The following is a 19680-nucleotide window of genomic DNA, read 5'->3' as shown; positions in this document are numbered from 1 at the left end:
CTTGCATTTTGGAACAAAAAAATAACTGGGCAATTTTCCACATCATCAGTATTGTAGCTGGGCTAGAACAACTGAGTAAGAGGTGACATTAGTTCTGAAGCTCAGGTCTTCAGTACTACACTGGGATGTTGTCTTATCCCATAGCCTTTACAGTACCCTGTGCCCTCAGTTGTTTCTTGATATCGCATGGTATGAATTGATCCAGCTTCTATGTGGGTGAGAATTTCGGGAGGAAGTGGAGGTGGATCATCAACCAGGCACTTCAGCTTTGCCTCTAGCGCTCATTCTGGGCTCAATCATTTAAGGACCATGATTTCCTTGGGAACCTCCTCCTCTCATCAGTTTGGTGTGAGATCATTTAGCTATTTAGTACAACAACAGCCCAGTATTAAATTTCACCCTGTTGACATTCATTTTTTGGTATGCTCCCAGCAGGCCTCTGCATGCCTCATTCAACCAGGCCAGGATTGATTCCTTGGCTTGATAGTAATGGTAAAGTGAGTGTCTTTGGGGTTGGGCTAGTATGTATTTCTACTGCTGCTGATGGTCCACAGCAGTTCATGGATGCTCAGCTTTGAAGCATTTGGAGTCTGCTTTGTGTAATGTGATTGTAGTGCCATACCACACTATGCAGGGTGTTCTCGATATGAACATGGGGCATTATATAGACATAAGGGACATACACTTGTCTCTACTGCAGTTCTAACATGGACAGGCATTTGCCACAAATAAATCTGTGGAGACAAGGTCAAATGAGCTTGTCTCTCTCGATGGTTCACATATGACTCAGTCTGACATTTATATTCTTCTGGCTTTCACCAGCTGGGAAAGCAGTGGTGCTTCTAGTTCACATCCTGATGATGGACATGAAGTGTCCAACACAGTGGCTTTCTTTCAAGTGTTGTTTGATGTGGAGGATCATAGACTCACCAGCTGTGGATGGTGATAGGTAATTTGAAAATTGGGAAATTTCCTGGCCCAAGTATAATTTAATGTCATGAGACCATGGGTCTGGAGTTAATATTGGGAATTCTCAGGGCTTCTCCTGTCAGTTGTATCCAACTGTGCTGCCATCTCTGATGAGTCAGTCTTGTCATAGATGTAGGAATTGTGATGGAGAAGTCTGGCTGTAAAGTACGCTAGTTTGAGAAATTTGTTGGACAATTCTGTCAAGTGGCTCATCTGCCTCCAAGTGTTCATGAGAACTTTGTAAGGTCAGCTGGTTTGGGAGGGACATTGCTGTACCCAAATTTTGTGTCTGAATTAATGCTATCTGATTTTATTCTCTCACTGCTTCACATGTTTCCTTTCCTGAAGATCATTCTTGAGCCAGATATGGGCTGCAACATTTCAATAGTTTTGTAGAAAATAGGCTCCATTTTCTGTCGATGAGCCAGTCGTCTGCTTGCTGAACTATCACCCCTTATGCCATTAGCTCTTACCTTCTGCATTAAACTCTGTCAATTCTGCTAATTCTTCAACAAATTTTGTGAAACTAATTTTCCTTTCATAAAACCATGGAGACTCTGTTTAATTGGATTATGATTTATAAACATCCTGCTGCTACTTCATTAGTAATAGATTCTGGCATTCTCCCAGTGGCAATTGAGGATTGGTTTCCTCAATCTAGTCTCCATCTTGTCTTGGAAAGGGGCATTATAATTGTGATTTACCAATCCTATGAAATTGCTTATTTGACCTGCAATGTTACTTTGTAATCAGAATCAAGTTTAACATCTCTGTCATCAAATTTGTTATTTGGTGCAGTAGTGTAGCACAATACATAAATAAGTATAAATTACAATAACAAACTAATACATGCACTGAGAGGGTTGCTTTTTTGGTACATGGAACTTAGAAAAATAGAGGGCTATGTGTTAGGGAAATTCCAGGCAGTTTCTAGAGTAGGTTACATGGTTATCACAACATTGTGGGCTGAAGGGCCTGTAATGTGCTGCAGATTTCTATGTTCTGTTATACAGTTTTTCTCAATCCTGTGTAGTGGCCCCTCCATACCAGACAGTGATGCAACCAGTTAGAATGCTCTCCACAGTACATCTGTAGAAATTTGGTAGTCTTTGGTATCAGATTTCTAATGAAATATAGCCATTGATATGTCGGACCCAGCATAGACCTCCAGAGATGTTGACACCCAGGAACATGAAATTGCTCACCCTTTTGACTACTGATCTTTCGATGGCAACCTGTATGTCTTTTCTTGTCTTCCCCATCCTGAGGTCCACAATAAATTCCTTGGCCTTACTGATATTAAGTGCAATGTTGTTCTTGTGACACCATTGAACCAGCTGATCTTTCTCACTCCTGTACCTTTCTTCGTCACCATCTGAGATTGTGCCAACAACAGTTATGTCACCAGCAAACTTATAGATTGCATTTGAGCTGAGCCTAGCCACACAGTTGTGGGTGTAGAAAGAGGAGAGTAGTAGACTAAGTATGTATCCTTGAGGTGCACCAATGTTGATTGTCATTGTCAGTGTTGTTATTTGTGATCTGTATTGACTGTGGTCTCCCAATGAGGAAGTCAAGGTTCCAGTTTTAGAGGGAGATACAGAGGCTTGGATTTTAGAGGTGGTTGATTAGAACTGAGTGCATGATGGTAATCAATAAACAGCAGCTTGATGTAAGTATTACTATTGTCCAGGTGATCCAAGGCTGAGTGGAAAGTCAGTGAGATTGTCTCTGTTGTGAATGGATTGTGGTGATCACCAGATTGCAGTGGGTCCAGATCCTTGCTTAGGCAGGAGTTAATTCTTGCCATGACCAGCTCCTTAATGTACTTCATCACAATAGATGTGAATGCAACTGGACAATAGTCGTTGAGTCAACTCATTCTCTTGAAGGATATTCTGACATCAGTCTCTGAGATGTATTTCATGTAATTATCCTATTATCTTTACAAAGTTATTACTGAATCATCTTCTACACCCATATTCCTGAGTGTGACAGATAATAGATGATAAATTCTCCTTTATCCCCTCTAGTTTGTTTAGTGATCACCTTAAATCGGTTCCCTCTGCTGTCTCAGGAGCCAGTAAGTCAGTTCTGGAGTGCTGGAGTGCTGGAAGAACTCAGCAAGTCAAGCTGCATCTATGGAGGGGAATAAGTAATCAAAGTTTTGGGCTGAGGCCCTTGATGATGGGTCTTTATAGTCTCTTCCCAAAACTTAAACTGTTCATTCCTCTCCATTGATGCTGCCTGACTTGCTGAGTTTCTCTAGCATGTTGTATGTGTCGCTCAAAATTGCCAGCATCTGCAGAATCTCTTATGTTTACAATAGGACTGCTGTCTTGGCTCTTATCCCATTGTGTCACCAAGGCTTGTCACAGGCACTGCTGTTTGTGACATTGATTCTTGCATTTCTCAGCCCAGTTTGAGGAGGACACCCCCAGGGAGAAAGAACAGCTGTACCTAACACACCTCCTGTTGAAAAATATATTCTATTTTTAAAAGTTATTCTGAGCAGAATGGTTGAAGAAAGCATTTCTTTAAATGTGACAACCCAGATATCAGAAGATTTCATTTGGGCTGAGGAGGGCTCAAAAAAGTGAGAAGATGATACAAAATCTGTTCCTCTGTAAGGAATATTCCAAGATCTGTGTACAAATTGTTTCAATTGTTAATATAGAAGGCTCTGGGTCTGTACTCATTGGAATTTAGAAGATTGAGGAGGGATCTCACTGAAAAATTTCGGATGTTGAAAGGCCCAGACAGAGTAGACATGGAAAGGATGTTTCCCATGGTGGGAGAATCGAGCGAAAAGAGGGCAGAGTCTCAGGATAGAGGGGCATCCATTTAAAACAGAGATGCGGAGAAATTTCTTTAGCCAGAGGTTGATGGATTTGTGGAATTTATTACCACAGCTATAATGGCCAGGTTGTTGGGTGTATTTAAGACAAAGCTCAATAGGTTCTTGATTGGGCTCGACATCAAAGTTTATGGGAAGCAGGCTGAGGAGAAGAAAAAATGATTGAGTGGCAGAGCAGACTCGATGGGCCAAATGGCCTAAATTTGTTCCTGTGTATTATGCTCTTAAATCATAGAAGGTGAACATCTTTATTTAAAGGAAAAAGGACTCCACTGAATTGACAACTTATTACACTTCAAATTAGCCAGAGGTTTTGAGATTAGGACAGATTTTCACCCCAGCTGAGGTTGACTGTGGCTGGAAATGATTTGGTGGTCAAAGTGTATTCTGATAGCTGTTTTTGTGACCTTGGGATGTCCGAATTGCTTTATAATAAACTAGTTACTTTTGTACAGTAGCCACTTTGTAAAAGGGCTGTAAAACATAGGAGCAGAATTAAGAGATTCAGCCCAAATCTGCTTGGCCATTTAATCATGTCTGGTTTATTTTCTTCTCTCAATCCCACTCTCCAGCCTTCTCCCCCAAACCTTTGAGACTGTCACTAATTAAAAACCCATCAACCCCCACTTTCAATCTACCCATTGACTTGATCTCCATGGTTGTCTGTGGCAATGAATCTCACAGATTCACCAATATCGTCTTAAAGAAATTCCTCCTCATCTTTGTTCTAAAGGGACGTCCTCTATTCAGAGGCTATGCCCATTGGTCCCAGACTCTCCCACTATTGAAAATATCTTTCTATCTAAGCTTTTCAATATCTGGTAGGTTTCAATGAGACCCATCCTTATTCTTCTAAATTCCAGCAAGTACGAACCCAAAGGCATCAAACGCTCCTCTTTCATTCCTGAGTTCATTCTCTTAAACCTCCTATGGACCCTCTCCTATCCTAACATCACTATTCTTAGATATGGGGCCCAAAACTGCTCATGATACTCCAAATGTGGTTTGAACAATGCTTTATAAAGCTTCAGCATTTTATCCTTGCTTTTAGATTCTAGTCCTTTCAAAGTGAATGCTAACATTGCATTTGCCTTCTTCAGCACTGACTCAACCTGCAAGTTAACTTTTAGGGAATCCTGCACAACGACTCCCTAAAGAAATAGTCCACACCTTTATTCTTTCTACCAAGGTGCATAACCATCTATTTCTCTAAACTCTATTCCATCAGCTACTTCTTTGCCCATTCTCCTAATTTGTCCAAGTCCTATCGCAGAATCTCTTTTTCCTTAAAACTACCTGCCCCTCCACCTAATTTTGTATCTCCCACAAACCTGGCACAAAGCCATCAATTCTGTCATGAGTAATCATAAGACCATAAGACATAAGAGCAGAATTAGGCCATTTGGTCCATTGAATCTACTCTGCCATTCAATGCTGATCCTTTTTACCCCTCCTCAGCCCCACTCCCTAGCCTTCTTCTGTAACCTTTGATGTTGCATCCAATCAAGAACCTATCAAGCACTGCCTTAAGTACACCCAACGACTTGGTTATAAATGTGGTATAAATTCCACAAATTCACCACCCTCTGGCTAAATAAATTTCTCTATTCTGAGGCTGTGCCCTCTAGTCCTCGACTCCTCTACCAGTGGGAAACATCCTTTCCATATCTACTTTGTCTAGGCCTTTCAACATTTGAAAGGTTTCAATGAGATCCCCTCTCATCCTTCTAAATTCCAGTGAATACAGACCCAGAGCCATCAAATGTTTCTTGTTTGATGACCTTATCATTCTTTGAATCATCCTTGTGAACCTCCTCTGAACCCTTTACAGTGCCAGCATATCTTTTCTTAGCTGGAAGCCCAAAACTGTTCATAATACTCAAGGTGAGGCCTCACCAGTGCATTATAAAGCCTCAGCATCACACTTATGCTCTTGTATTCTAGACCTCTTGAAATGAATGCTAACATGGCATTTGCCTTTCTCACCATCGGTTCAACTTGCAAGTTTAGCTTTAGGGTAGTCTGCACAGGGACTCTCAAGTCCCTTTGCATCTCAGATTGTATTTCATTTGCCACTTCCTTGTTCATTCTCCTAATGTGTCTGAGTCCTTCTGCAGCCTACCTGTTTCCTCAACACTATCTGTCCCTCCACCAATCTTCGTATCATCTGCAAACTTGGCAACAAAGCCAAATGTTTTATCATCTAAATAATTGATATGTAGCATAAAAAGAAGCGGTCCCAACACTAACCTATGTGGAACACCACTAGTCACTGGCAGCCAACCCTCGGAAAGCTGCTGGATCAGACAATATTCCTGGCGGAGTGCTCAGAGGGTGTGCAGGCCAGCTGGCAGATGTTCTCACTGCCATCTTCAATATCTTCCTGAGCAGCGCCATTGTTCCAATGTGCTTCAAGGCTGCCACCATCGTCCCCGTGCTGAAGAAGTCTTCAGTGTCCTGCCTCAACGACTACCGTACTGTTGCACTCACATCCATCATCATGAAGTGTTTCAAGAGGCTCATCATGAGGCACATCAAGACCCTGCTACCCCCTCACTGGACCCTCTGCAAATTGCGTATCATCTCAACCGCTCAAAAGACGATGCCATCGCCACCACTCTCCACCTGGACAAAAAAGACACATACATTCGAATGCTGATCATAGACTTCAGTTCAGCATTCAACACAATCATTCCTCAGCTCCTGACTGGAAAGCTGAAACTGCTGGGACTGAACAACTCCCTCTGCAACTGGATCCTAGACTTCCTGACTGGGAGACCTCAGTCAGTCCGGATCGGGAACAGCATCTCCAACACCATCACACTGAGCATGGGGGCCCCCCAGGGCTGTGTGCTCAGTCCATTGCTGTTCACTCTGCTGACTCACGACTGCGCTCCAACACACAGCTCGAACCATATCATCAAGTTCGCCAATGACACGACCGTGGTGGGTCTCATCAGCAAGAATGATGAGTCAGCTTACAGTGAGGAGGTGCAGCGGCTAACAGACTGGTGCAAAGCCAACAATCTGTCTCTGAATGTAAACAAAACAAAAGAGATGGTTGTTGACTTCAGGAGGGCACAGAGCGACCACTCCCCACTGAGCATCGACAGCATGTCAGAGAGGTTCTGAAGACCCTAATCACAGACCTGTCTTTGTAAGCTAGAGGTGTTCAATAGTTATAACAAACACTTTGGAAAACCTGAAAAGCTGCTGCAGTATTTCCTTAAGTAGATTGCTAGGCCATAAGTGTTTGAGGAAATGATTTATTGTCTGACAGTTTCTAACAATGTGAACACCTATTAAATCCACTATGATTTATGGTCTTTCATGCATTGGCAATAAATTTATTTTTAAAAAGGACTTTATCTATAGTTTATGTTTCTAAATTTGGTTCACTTGTTTCACACGGCCTGAGTCTATTATCCCTATGCCTCACACCAATGATTTGAGGTTGTAATACAAACCAGCTCTGCAGCAATATGGCAAGACTTTTCTGATGTATTTTCCAAACCTGTAACCCCTGTGCCATCTAGCAGGTCACAGCAGCATACACACCTGAGAATGCCATTCTGCTATTGTTGTAAATCTTGACTATTTACAGCGAATTTCTTCTTTTAATAACTTGCTAACAAGGGAGTAGTTAAGAGAAAGCACCAAGCTTCCCTCCAAACTGACTCAACCCCCTTTCTTGCAATTCCTTTTAATATAGTTTCTTCTTGTTCAGTAATTTTTCACGACCTGTGCAAGGTTGCATAAAGGTTAGATGAAGACGGGCAGAGACAATGCCAAAAAACATTGAATGGTATTGCAGTGCTGTAGCAAGGAAACACAGTTAATTGTTAACTCTTTTGAAGCCATATTCTTCATATTACTCCACACTCCCCCTTTTTATCCTCTAAGAGCAATCAAAGTAGCTCTTAATTATCATCATATTGAATATTCATCGAGGTATCGAGTGCTTCTTGCTTACTTTCTTTTGAAAGTTTAGTTATGGAGAACTTAGTGATTGCTATTGGTTCAAGGGGCCTTCGCAGTCTTATAATCCCACTTAAGGTATGACCTAGGCATAGCTCTATCTGGATAGACACGGAGGGTATAACTATAAGAGCCAGCGTGATAAGGACATATCAGATGTTTAACAGTGCCTCCCAACATCTAGTATCCAGCCCCACCAATCAAAAGGCTTTTCCTTTTTCACTTCATGATTTTGTACTGCTTCCACTCTGGTCAACAAAGCAGCAGTAGGCTTTATTAATAGCAATACGGACACCTTCACTAGCTGTCACAAGGAAGTCGAGGGCGGGGAAATGGTTGTGAAGAGCATAGCATAAAGTCGCTTTACCCCATCAGAGGTAATTATTGTTATAGTACATATCCTTACCCAATGCAGTGGTAGAATTTTAAAGGCATTGTTATGACAAATCCAGAATAATTCAGGGCCAAATAAATGTGGGGTACAAGTCAATGTAGTTCTGGCAGAACCTCATCTAGCTAGGGGCATAGGTGGAGAAGTTCTGTAGTCAGTACCACCTGTTCTTATAGGTGCCTGCTTGTCTCAGGGCTTTGAGAGCTATGAACTTCCAGCAAGGCAGAGTACAGTTTGATCCCAGCCCCTCCCCTCTCCCCATCCCCACCCCTGTACAGTAGGTGGAATTATTCTCACTGAATTAGCCATTTAATGATGACCTCCCTCATAACTGAGACTGTATTCTGCTGACAGTTATATCCCCTACCTTTATCTTTGTAGTGGAGAATAAGAGCCATCTCTTGACAGACGTGGTTCCTTTCTTTATATTCCTAAGTGTTGGAAAGCCATATAAATTTTAAGCTAAGGAATTTAAATTGGGCCTTGTTGGTCTCATAGTCAGTGAGATACTGATATTAAATCCTCCACCCTAGTGTTCCACTGAGTAAAGTTCCTCCGACACAGATGCTCACACCTCCACATTGGAACATTCATAGAGCATAGAACTGTACAACTCAGTATGGGCTCTTTGGTCCACAATGTTATACCAAGCAGTATAAACCTGCTCCATGTTTATTCTAACCCTTCCCTCCCACAGCCTTTAGCCCTCTATTTTACTTACATCTATGTGCCTATATAAGATTCTTCTGTATGTTCCTATTGTCCCAGCCTCTCCTGTAGTGCATTCCAGGCACCCACCCCTCTCTGTGTAAAAAAAAACTACCTCTGACAGCTCCCTTAAACTTTCCTCTGCTCAGCTTAAATGTATGTCCTCTGCCTCTCATAATCATATATACCTTTATCAAGACACCTCTCATCCTTTGTCACTCCAAAGATAGAAGCCCTGGCACGCTCAAGCTTTCCACATAAAACATATTCTCAAATCTAGGCAGCATCCTGGTAAATCTGCTCTGTACCTTCTCTGAGGCTTTCACCTCCTTCCTATAAAGGACCAACCAGAAATGACACAATACTCTTAAGTGTGATCTAACCAGAGTTTTATATAGCAACAAACACAAAACATTGGAGGAACTTAGTAAGCCAGGCAGCATTTATTGAGGGGAATAAACAATACCCCTGACTGTTTATTCCTCTCCATAGATGCTGACTTGGTGAGTTCCTCAGTACTTTGAGTGCTGTGCACTGCTCAAATTTTACAGTATTTGATTAATCTTGTGTATTTCATATAGAGCTGCAATATCAGTTCTTGAAGTCTATCTCCCAACTAATGAAAGTCACTACACCATACCTCTTCTTAACCACCTATCAACTTATGTGGCAGCTTCAAGAGATCTATGGGCTGTGATCACAAGATTTCTCTGTTCCTTTACACTGCTAAGAATCATGCTATTAACTCTGCATTCTGCCTTCAAATCCAACCTTTCAAAGTGAATCACTTTTCTGGATTGAACTCCATCTGCCACTTCTCTTCTGTAATCCATTTAACCTACAACAACTTTGCTCACTATCCACAATACATCCAACCTTCATGTCATGTGGAGACGTGCTGATGTACCTTTCTAGTTCCTCATACAAATCATAAAAATATCAGAGCGGGGGGGTTCCCAGGACAGATCTCTGCAGAACACCTCTGGTCATCAGTCTCTAGGCAGAATACACTATGTCTATGGGCAAGCCATTTCTGAATCCACACAGCCATGTTTCCATGGATCCTAGGCCTCATGACTTTCCGGATGAACTTACCACTGTAACCTTGTCAAATACCTCACTAACATCCATACACACCACATGCACTGCTCCACCTCCATCAACTTGTTTTGTATCCTCCTCAAAACTCAATTAAGCCCATGATCTGCCTATCACAAAGCAATGCTGGCTATCCATAATTAGACTAACCTTCTCCAAATGCTCATAAATTCTGTTATTAAGAATCCTCTCTAATAGTTTGCCTACCACTGAAGTAGAAGTAAGATCATAAGACCAAAAGTCCATAAGAGATAGGAGAAGAATTAGGCCAATTGACCCTTTGAGTCTACTCCGCCATCCCCCCATGGCTGATTTATTTTCTCTCTCAATCCCATGCTCCTGCCTTCTTCCCATAACCATTGACACTCTCATTAATCAAGAAACTATAAACCTCCACTTTCAATATATCCAATAACTTGGCCTCCTCTGCCATCTGCGACAATCAATTCCACAGATTCACCACCCTCCAACTAAAGAAATTTGTCATCATCTTTGTTCTAAAGTAATGTTCTATTCTGAAGCTGTGTCCTCTGGTCCTAGATTCTCTCACTATAGGAAACATCCTCTCCATGTCCACTTCTCTAGGCTTTCAATATTTGATAGGTTTCAATGAGATCCCCCATCCATTCTTCTAAACTCCAACAAGTACAGGCCTAGAGCCATCAATCACTCCTCATACATTAACCCTTTCATCCCCAGGATCATTCTCATGTATCTCCAACACCATCACAATTATTCTTAGATATGGGGCCCAAAACTGCTCATGATACTCCAAATGTAGTTTGACTGATGCCTTATAAAGCCTCTGCATTTCATCCTTGTGTTACTTTTATATTCTAGTCCTCTTAAAATGAATGCTAACATTGCATTTTCCTTCCTTCCCACTGACTCAACCTTTAAGTTAAGCTTTGGGGAATCCTACAAGAGGACACCTAAGTCCCTTTGCAACTCTGATTTCTGAATTTTTTTACATTTTAGAGAATAGTGTATATCTTTATTCATTCTATCAATGTGTATGACCATACACTTCCATATTCCATCTGCCACTTCTTTGCCAATCTGTATAAGTCCTGCAGAAATCCTGCTTCATTAACACTACCTTCCTCTCTACCTATCCACGTATTGGCTGCAAACTTGGCCATAAAGTCATCCAAGTCACTGACATACAATATGAAAAGAAGAGATTGCAACACTGACCCCTGTGGGACACCTCTGGTCACCGCAGCGAACCAGGAAAGGTCCCTGTTTTGCTTTCTCTTTGCCTCCCGACAGTAAGCCAATTTTCTATCTGGTATCTCTCCATGGTCTCTTATCTTATTTAGCAGCCTCATATATGGTACCTCATCAAAGGCCTTCTGAAAATCGAAGTAAAGAACCAACATTCATAGATTCTCCTTTGTCTATTTTGCCTGTTATTTCCTCGAAAAAGTCCAGAGGATTTGTCAGGCAAGATTTCCCCTTAAGGAAACCATGTTGACTATGGCCTATTTTATCATGTTCCTTCAAGTACCTTGAAACCTCATCCTTAATAATGGACCAACATCTTTCCAACCACTGAATTCAGGCTAACTGGCCTATAATTTGCTGCATTTTTTTTTAACTTTGACTTCCCTTGTCAGCTTAGGTCACCTCATCCTCCCTTTAGAATACTACTTCTTCCTTGGGTTGTATTTATCCTGTGCTTCTGAATTGCTCCTGGGAACTCCAGCCTTTGCTGTTTATTAGTGTCCCCTTCCAATCAACTTTGGCTAGATTCTCTCTCATACCTCTGAAAGTCCCTTCACTCCACTATAAACTGATACATCTAATTTAGTTTCTCCCTCTCAAACTACAGGGTAAATTCTGTCATATTATGATCACTGCCTCCTAATGTTCTTCCATCTTAAGCTTCCTAATCAAACCTGGTTTGTTACACAACATCCAACCCTGAATAGCCTTTTCCCTAATGTGCTCAACCACAAGATGTTCTAAAAATCCATCTTGTATGCATTCTACAAATTCCTTTTCTTGGGATCCAGTTCAACCTGATTTTCCCAAACTACTTACATTTTGAACCCCCCCCCCCCCCCACCGCCCCATGACTGTTATAACACTGTTCTTTCTATCTTCCTTTATTTTGTAGCCCACATCCTGGCTACTGTTTGGACTCCTGTATATAACTCCAATCAGGTTATTTTTTACCCTTGCAGTTTCTTAATTCTACCTACAAGGTTTCTACAGCTTCCGATCCTATGTTCCTCCCCCCCCCCCCCCCCCATGATTTGATTTAATTTTTTACCAACAGAGCTACCCACCTCCTCTGCCTACCTGTCTGTCTTTTGATACAATATGTATTCTTGGATGTTAGCTGTGATCTTCTTCCAGCCATGACTCAGTGATGCCCATAACATCATACCTGCCAGTTTCTAACTGCACTACAAGATCATTTACATTTTTATGTAAACTGCCTTAGTAAACACTGAAGCAAAGCATTCATTAAGGACTTACCTTACTTCCTTCACCTGCAAGCACATGTGTTCTACTTTGTCCTTTAGCAGCTCTACCTTCACTCTAGACATCCTCCTGTTCTTCCCATATTTGTAGAACGCCCTTGGTATTTTCTTTAATCCTACTTACAAAGGCCTTCTCATGTCCACTTCTAGTTCTCCTAAATCCCGTCTTATGCTCCTTCCCAGACTCTTGAGACTCTTAATTCTCAAGAGTCCTGTCTGATTTTAGCTTCCTAAACTTTAAAAATGCATCCTTCTTCCTTTAACTAAATGCTCCACTTCTCTTGTCAACCATGGTTCCTTTACCCTATTGTCCTTTCCCCGTCTCAGTGGGACAAATCAATCCAGAAATCCATGCAAGTTTTCTCTAAACAGTCTCTTCATTTCTGCAGTGCATTTCCCTGAGAATATCTGTTCCCAGTTTACGCTCCAAAGTTCTTGCCTAATACCATCATAATAAGGCCTCCCTCAATTAAATAGTTTCCATATCACCTGTTCTTATCCTTGGCCATGGCAATGCTGCAGCTGAGGGAGGTGCAGTTACTACTTCCAAAATGCTCGCTCACAAAAAGCCTAGCGTCTGACTTGGTTCATTGCCTGGTAGGTATGGCCTCTCCTCTAGTCTGTCTGCCATCATACTGTGTCCGGTGTCCTTCCTGGACACACCTAATAAATTCTTCCCTGTCTAACTCTTTTGCTCTACAGAGGTGCCAAACATTATTAAGAAAGACCATAAGACACAGGAGGAGAATTAGGTCATTCAGCCCATCAAGTCTGCTCCGCCATTCCATCATGGCTGATCCCAGATCCTACATAACCCCATGCACTTGCCTTCTCACTATATCCTTTGACGCCCTGATCGATCAGGAAATTATCTACTTCCACCTTGCATGGGCTTGGCCTCCACCACAGTCTGTAGCAAAGCATCCCATAGACTTTCTACACTCTAGCCAAAAAAACTCTTCCTTATCTCTGTTCTAAAGGGTCACCCTTCAGTTTTGAGGCTGTGCCCTCTAGTTCTGGATAACCCCACCATATGAAACATCCTCTCCACATCCCCCCTATCTAGTTCTTTCAACATTCTGTAGGTTTCAGTTATTTAAGAAGATGAAGTTATTTATGACAACAGTCCTGTCATTTTTGCACCTTTTCAAAATCTCTTTGCTGATCTGCTCCTCAAAATTTTTGTGACTATTGGGACTATTGAATACCCACAATAGTGTGATTGCTCCTTCCTGTTTCTGACTCAGTCGATGATTCCACCATGATGTCTTCCCTTTCTGTGGCTGTGATACTACCCCTGTACCTTTTGAAACAACTTAACCATGGAACATCAAGCAGCCAATTCTGCACTTGTGAAAGCCAAGTAAGTCTCTGCAATGGCCACAACATCATACTTCCAAGCACCGATCCATGTTCTAGGCTCATCACTTTTATTCTTAATAATTCTTGGATTGAAGTAGATACCTTGCTACCCATCCAACTGATTGTATTTATACCCTATTCACTGCCCACCTTTCTTCACACACTCTCTCCCATTGTATCTACCTTTGCACTAACTGCTCCATCATCTGATTTATCCTCTGGTTCCCATCCACCTGCCAAGCCAGTTTGAACCCTCCCCAATAGCTCTAGCAACATTGGTTCCTCTTGGGTTCAGGTGTATCCCATCCCTTTTATACAGCTCATTCCTTCCCTAAGAGATCACAATGATCCACAAGTCACAGAGCATAGATGTGGCAGGTCTCTGGTTACTTCCTTCTGTGCTTCCAATACCTGTAAAAGAAAACCTTTCAAGGACTTTGTCAATGCTATGCAATAAGTAGGTCAACCCATTCCTATCTCATGGGAGACAGTCTAGACACTCTTTTGGGTTTGGACCTTTGATAGCCTTCCTTGCTGTTCACTGCTCCTCAAATCTTGGTGTAACCCACACATTTCCTGATCCAGTTTAGCAAGTTATTACTGTTAACCTTTCCTCATTTCTTTCACCAGTTCCCTGGTGATGTGGTCCATTATCACTCAACATCATCTCAAGTATTTCAAATCTAGGAACAATGTATTTTATCAAAGCCATCTTTTCCCCTTGTGGGATAAGTTTCTAGAAAACTTATCTATTATCACCAGTACATAATGCATCCATCTTGCATTTAGAATTCAGCATAAAATCCATATGCAATAAGGGACCCCATGTTGGGGCTTTAAAACAGCTACACATTTTTGCCAGGTGTTTTTGCCACGTTATATTTTTGACAAATCACGCATTTCATACTAACCTGTCGGTGCAAGCAGCAAAGCCTGTTGCATATCAAATTTGTTGAATTATATGACTCAACCCTACTTTTGTCACATGTGTAAAAGAATGACACACATGGGCAAGCCAAAAGAGCAGGTTCCTGGGGTCAACCACACAACCATTGTGGGTGATCCAAAGAATTTTGGTTGTTTTGATAACAGCCAATCTTCTGCAAATTTGACTTTCCCCCATTATCATCATTTTACAAACTTGACACTTCATCAATAAAACTTCATCAAACTGGTCCCTCTATTTGCTGATGGTGGTTTTGGTGCTGGCAATGCTGTAAAACACTCATAACCTTAGGCAATGGTATGTCCTTCCATCCAATATAAGTAGTAAAGAATATTTGCTTAATATGCAGTTGCAACCCATTTACAATCAACATGGCCTGCCCTGATTAGGGCTGAAGCTTGAATGACTGTCAAATACTTCTCACATGCGCTCAACATAATCACCAAGTCCTCATCTGATTTTTGCAATGTGCTATTGATTTTGTGTTAATCAATAATGGACACTAAACATCCTTCACTATGGTCAGAACATTACCCCATTTAGTTTGGCCTCCAACAGTGCCTTCTGACCATTTGCAATTTTGGATACTTGTGTCTAGTTCCTAAGGTCCATCATTACCTCAATATCCACTTTTAAAATCTCCATCTTATGCCGGAAACATGCCATGTCTTCATGGGATTAGGCATGTAATCTACTGTGGATCTTAATTCAGGGAATGTCCAGATTCTTTAAACATGGATGGGAAGACAATCATTATGTATCTTTTTATTATGGTTGGTATTTGAAGATTTGAGGGTCGTCACTGCACGCCATGTGCCAACAAAATACTTGTGCATTTTATTTTGAGTATGTGTGCAATAACAGAGACTTACTGCTCACAGCAAGGACGCATATGTATACTAAGGGCAGAAGGACTTTGCGTAAGCAAAACCTTACCTCTATGTATACTCAGTGGCCACTTTATTAGGTACACCTATACACCTGCTTGTTAATGACAATCATGTGGCAGCATCTCAGTGCATAAAAACAGCCAGGCATGGCCAAGAGGTTGAGATGTTGTTCAAAGCTGACAGGAAGGCAAAAGTAACTTAAATTAACCATGTATTACAATCCTGGTGTACTGAAGAGCATCTCTGAACATACTACACATTGAACCTTGAAAGAGATGGGCTACAGCAGCAGAAGGCCACAAACATGTATGCAGTGTCCACTTTATTAGGTACAGGAGATACATAATAAGTGGTCACTGAATGGCTATTTGGGCTAAGTCTTCTGTGGTTCAGCCACTACAACTCAGTCTCGCTCAGGCAGTAAGTCATGCCATCTTGATGGAACCTCCAAATAAACTATTGTAAATAACTTGAGCATACCAAATGTTAATTCAAAATCCTTCTTTTATTACCTTTGTAACAATGGGGCAATGAGAGTAGATCATACTTTCGACCAAACTGATTCAACACACTTTTTTTTTAACAGTTCCTTCTTAGACGTTGTCTTCTTGTTCAGTATATTTCAATGCCCTGTGATGGGTCACATAGAGTTCAGTTGCAAAGACAATGACAAAAACGGACTCAACCGTAACAGCACATCCATTCCAAGTGGTTATATATTATTGATAGATCTGGCAGTTCTGTAGCATGGATGTGCTGTTGATCATTAACCCCTTTGCCATCAATTTGTTCATACTTTTTCACAGCATCTTATCTAACAAGTCATAAAAACAAATTATTCTTTATTCATTGCTGCTGACTTTAAATAATAAAACTCTTTGTTTGGTTTGTAATGATAGCTGACCACCATCACCTTAATGAGACAGGGATTGACAACCAATGACAGGCTGTATGAGTAACATCCAGAATAGGCCCTGGCAGGAATCCTCCCTTTGATCTATATTGCCTTGAAAGCTATCAGTGGCATTAGTAACCTAAATTCTAGGTTTTCACAGAGTCCATTTTGATCTTCCATGTACCCTAAATTTGATTTACAGGATCATAATTGATAAATTGATTTCTTATTGTTATATGTACAAAGGTACAATGACAAACTTTGTTTGCATGTCATCCATACAGATCATTTCATTACAACAATACATTAAAGTAGTACAAGTAAAAACAATAATAGAATGCAGAAAAAGGTGTTACAGATACAGCGTAAGTGCAGTGCAGACAGACAATAATTTGCAACATCATAATGAGGTTGATCTGACCGTACTAGTGGATCATTCAATAGTCTTATAACAGTGGGATAGAAGCTGTCCTTGAGCCTAGTGCAATGCACCTTCAGGCTTTTGTATCTTCTCCCCAAGAGATGAGGGGAGAAGAGAGAATGTCTGGGGTGGTGAGAGTCTTTGATCATGTTGGCTGCTTTATTGAATCAGCAAGAAGTGTAGACAAAGTTTATAGAGGTTTCCATGATGTGCTAAACTGTGTACAAAACTCTTGGCAGTTTTTTTACAGAATTGAACAAAGGAATTGCAATACAATCTGTGATGTATCTGCATAGGATGCTTTCTATGGTACGTTGATAAAAATTGGTGAAAGTTAAAGGGGACATGCAAAATTTTTAGCCTGTTTGGGAAGTTGGTGAGCATTCCTGGCCACAATGTCGATAGATTCATGTTAAAGAAGGAAGCCGTTTACAGGGATAACAGAGAAAGCTAGAAACACTCAGTGGGTGAGGGGGAAATTATAGTCAATGTTTCAGGACAAAAATCTTATTTAAAACTGGAAATGTAAGAAAACAAGTGTATTTAAGCTACAGAGAGGGGGAGAAGGGAGGGAGTGTCTGCTATAGGGTGCTGACCGTAGTTGTCAGGTGAAAATTACTTGGAAAAGTGACATTGGGAGATAGAAAAGTAAAATGAAACTAACTGAAACAGAAAGATGCAGCCACTTTGGCAGAGAGAGGGAAAAGGGGGCAGGATTGTAGCTAAAACTGAAAGTTTCATATTATGGCCCGAAAGCTGTAATACAAAAGGTGGAATGCTATATCGAAAACATAGCTGGAGCAAAATAGGAGCCAGAAACAGAGATCTCAGAGTGGGTGTGTGGCAGAGAACTAATTGGGAAGAATCACCTTTGTAGTCCCTCATTCTGCATTAGTTTACCTTGATACAGAAAAGACCACAACACACATACTGAATTCAGTACTAGAAATCAGAAGTGGACAGGAACATGGATCCAAAAATTTTAGAAGGTTATGGACCAAATTGTTGGCAAGTGGGACTAGCTTGGATGGGACTTCTTGGTTGGCATAGACCAGTTGGACCAAAGGGACTGTTTCAATGTTGTACAACTCTATGAAAGGTGGCGATCAGCAATCCTCCGGTTGTGGTTGGCTGAGCGGAGCAGGGCCGTGTGTGCTTCCTTCCAGATCTTGTGGCACCGGTGGAGATGGGCCTGAACAGAAGGCACAGCAATGTCATCTTCATGTGCGGGAAATGGAGGGGTTTGGTAACCGAGGGAGCATTCGAAGGGAGACATTCTGGTGGCGGTGCTGACCAGGGAGTTGTGGGCATACTCAACCCAAACGAGATAGGTGCTTCAGAATGACGGGTTGTCGGCAGTTACGCAGCACAGTGTTTCTTCCAAATCCTGGTTTGTTCATTCTGTTTGACCATTAATCTGCGGATGGAAGCCGGAAGACAAGTTTACTGAGGCTCCAAGGGCTTGACAAAAGGATCTCTGACTTGAAAGATGAGTTGGGGACCCCAGTCAGAAATAATGTCAGAGGGGATTCCATGCAAACAGAAGACATGATGAACAAGGAGGTCAACTGTCTCACGGGCTGTAGGGAGTTTGGGAAAGGCTACGAAATGCACAGCTTTGGAGAAGTGGTCCAACACGGTGAGTACGGCAGTGTTCCCATGTGAAGGGGTAGTCCAGTAACAAAATCCAGTGCATTGTGAGACCAAGGGTGGCCAGAGACAGGTAAGGGATGAAGCAACCCAGCAGGTGGTCGTTGGGAGGCTTTTCCACGGGCAGACACAGAACAGGCAGAGACGAAGGAGAAAGTGTCAGCATCCATGGAGGGCCACCAGAAATGTCTCTTCAGAAGGGACAGAGTTCGATCGATTTCGGGATGGCAGGCGAAACAAGAAGTGTGTCCCCACTGGAGAACCTGAGACCAAACCAAGTCAGGCATGAAGAGGCGATTGGAGGGTCCATTGCCTGGGTCGGGTTGAGTCCGTCGGGCCTCTTTGGCTATGGATTCAATCTCCCAGTTGAGGGCAGCCACTACATAGGATAGTGGAAGGATAGTCTCGGGGTTGGGAAGGCCCTCTTCGGAGATGTATTGATGGGAGAGAGCATCGGGCTTCCTGTTCTTGGACTCCAGACGATAGGTGAGTGTGAATCTAAAATGGCCAAAAAATAGTGCCCAATGGGCTTGGCGGGAATTCAGGCATTTGGCAGTTTGGATTCTTCTGATCAGTCCAGATGATGAATGGATGTTATGCTCCCTCCAGCCAGTGCCTCCACTCCTCCAAAGCGAGTTTGACGGCCAGTAACTCCCGGTTCCCTACATCGTAGTTCTGTTCAGCGGGGGATAGCCGGTGAGAAAAGAAGGCGCAGGGATGGGGTTTTTGGTCAGGGCTGGAGCATTGGGAGAGGACCACTCCCACCCCAGAGTTGGAGGTGCCGATTTCCACAATGAATTGGCACGAGGGATCTGGTTGGACCAGGATGGGAGTGGAAGTGAAACACCTCTTCAGCTCCAAGATGGCTGAGTCTGCTTCGGGGGTCCAGTGAAAAGCAGTCATAGGAGAGGTGAGTCGAGGAAGGGCACTGCCACCAGGCTGTAATCCCTGATGAAGCGACAATAAAAGTTTGCAAACAACAGAAATCGCTGGATTTGTTTGAGCGTCATGCGTTTTGGCCAC

General features: G+C 42.1%; 1 protein-coding gene across 1 annotated transcript in view; it reads left to right on the top strand.

Annotated features, from left to right (window-relative positions):
- The window catches only part of LOC132401346 (dynein axonemal heavy chain 6-like), a 545526-nt gene that overhangs the window by 175113 nt on the left and 350733 nt on the right, over window positions 1-19680 (top strand). The window lies entirely within an intron of this gene.

The sequence above is a fragment of the Hypanus sabinus genome, chromosome 10, assembly GCF_030144855.1.
Source record: "Hypanus sabinus isolate sHypSab1 chromosome 10, sHypSab1.hap1, whole genome shotgun sequence".
Lineage (NCBI taxonomy): Eukaryota > Metazoa > Chordata > Chondrichthyes > Myliobatiformes > Dasyatidae > Hypanus > Hypanus sabinus.
The sequence above is the reverse complement of the archived record's forward strand: the minus strand, read 5'-3'. Positions and strand labels throughout refer to the sequence as shown.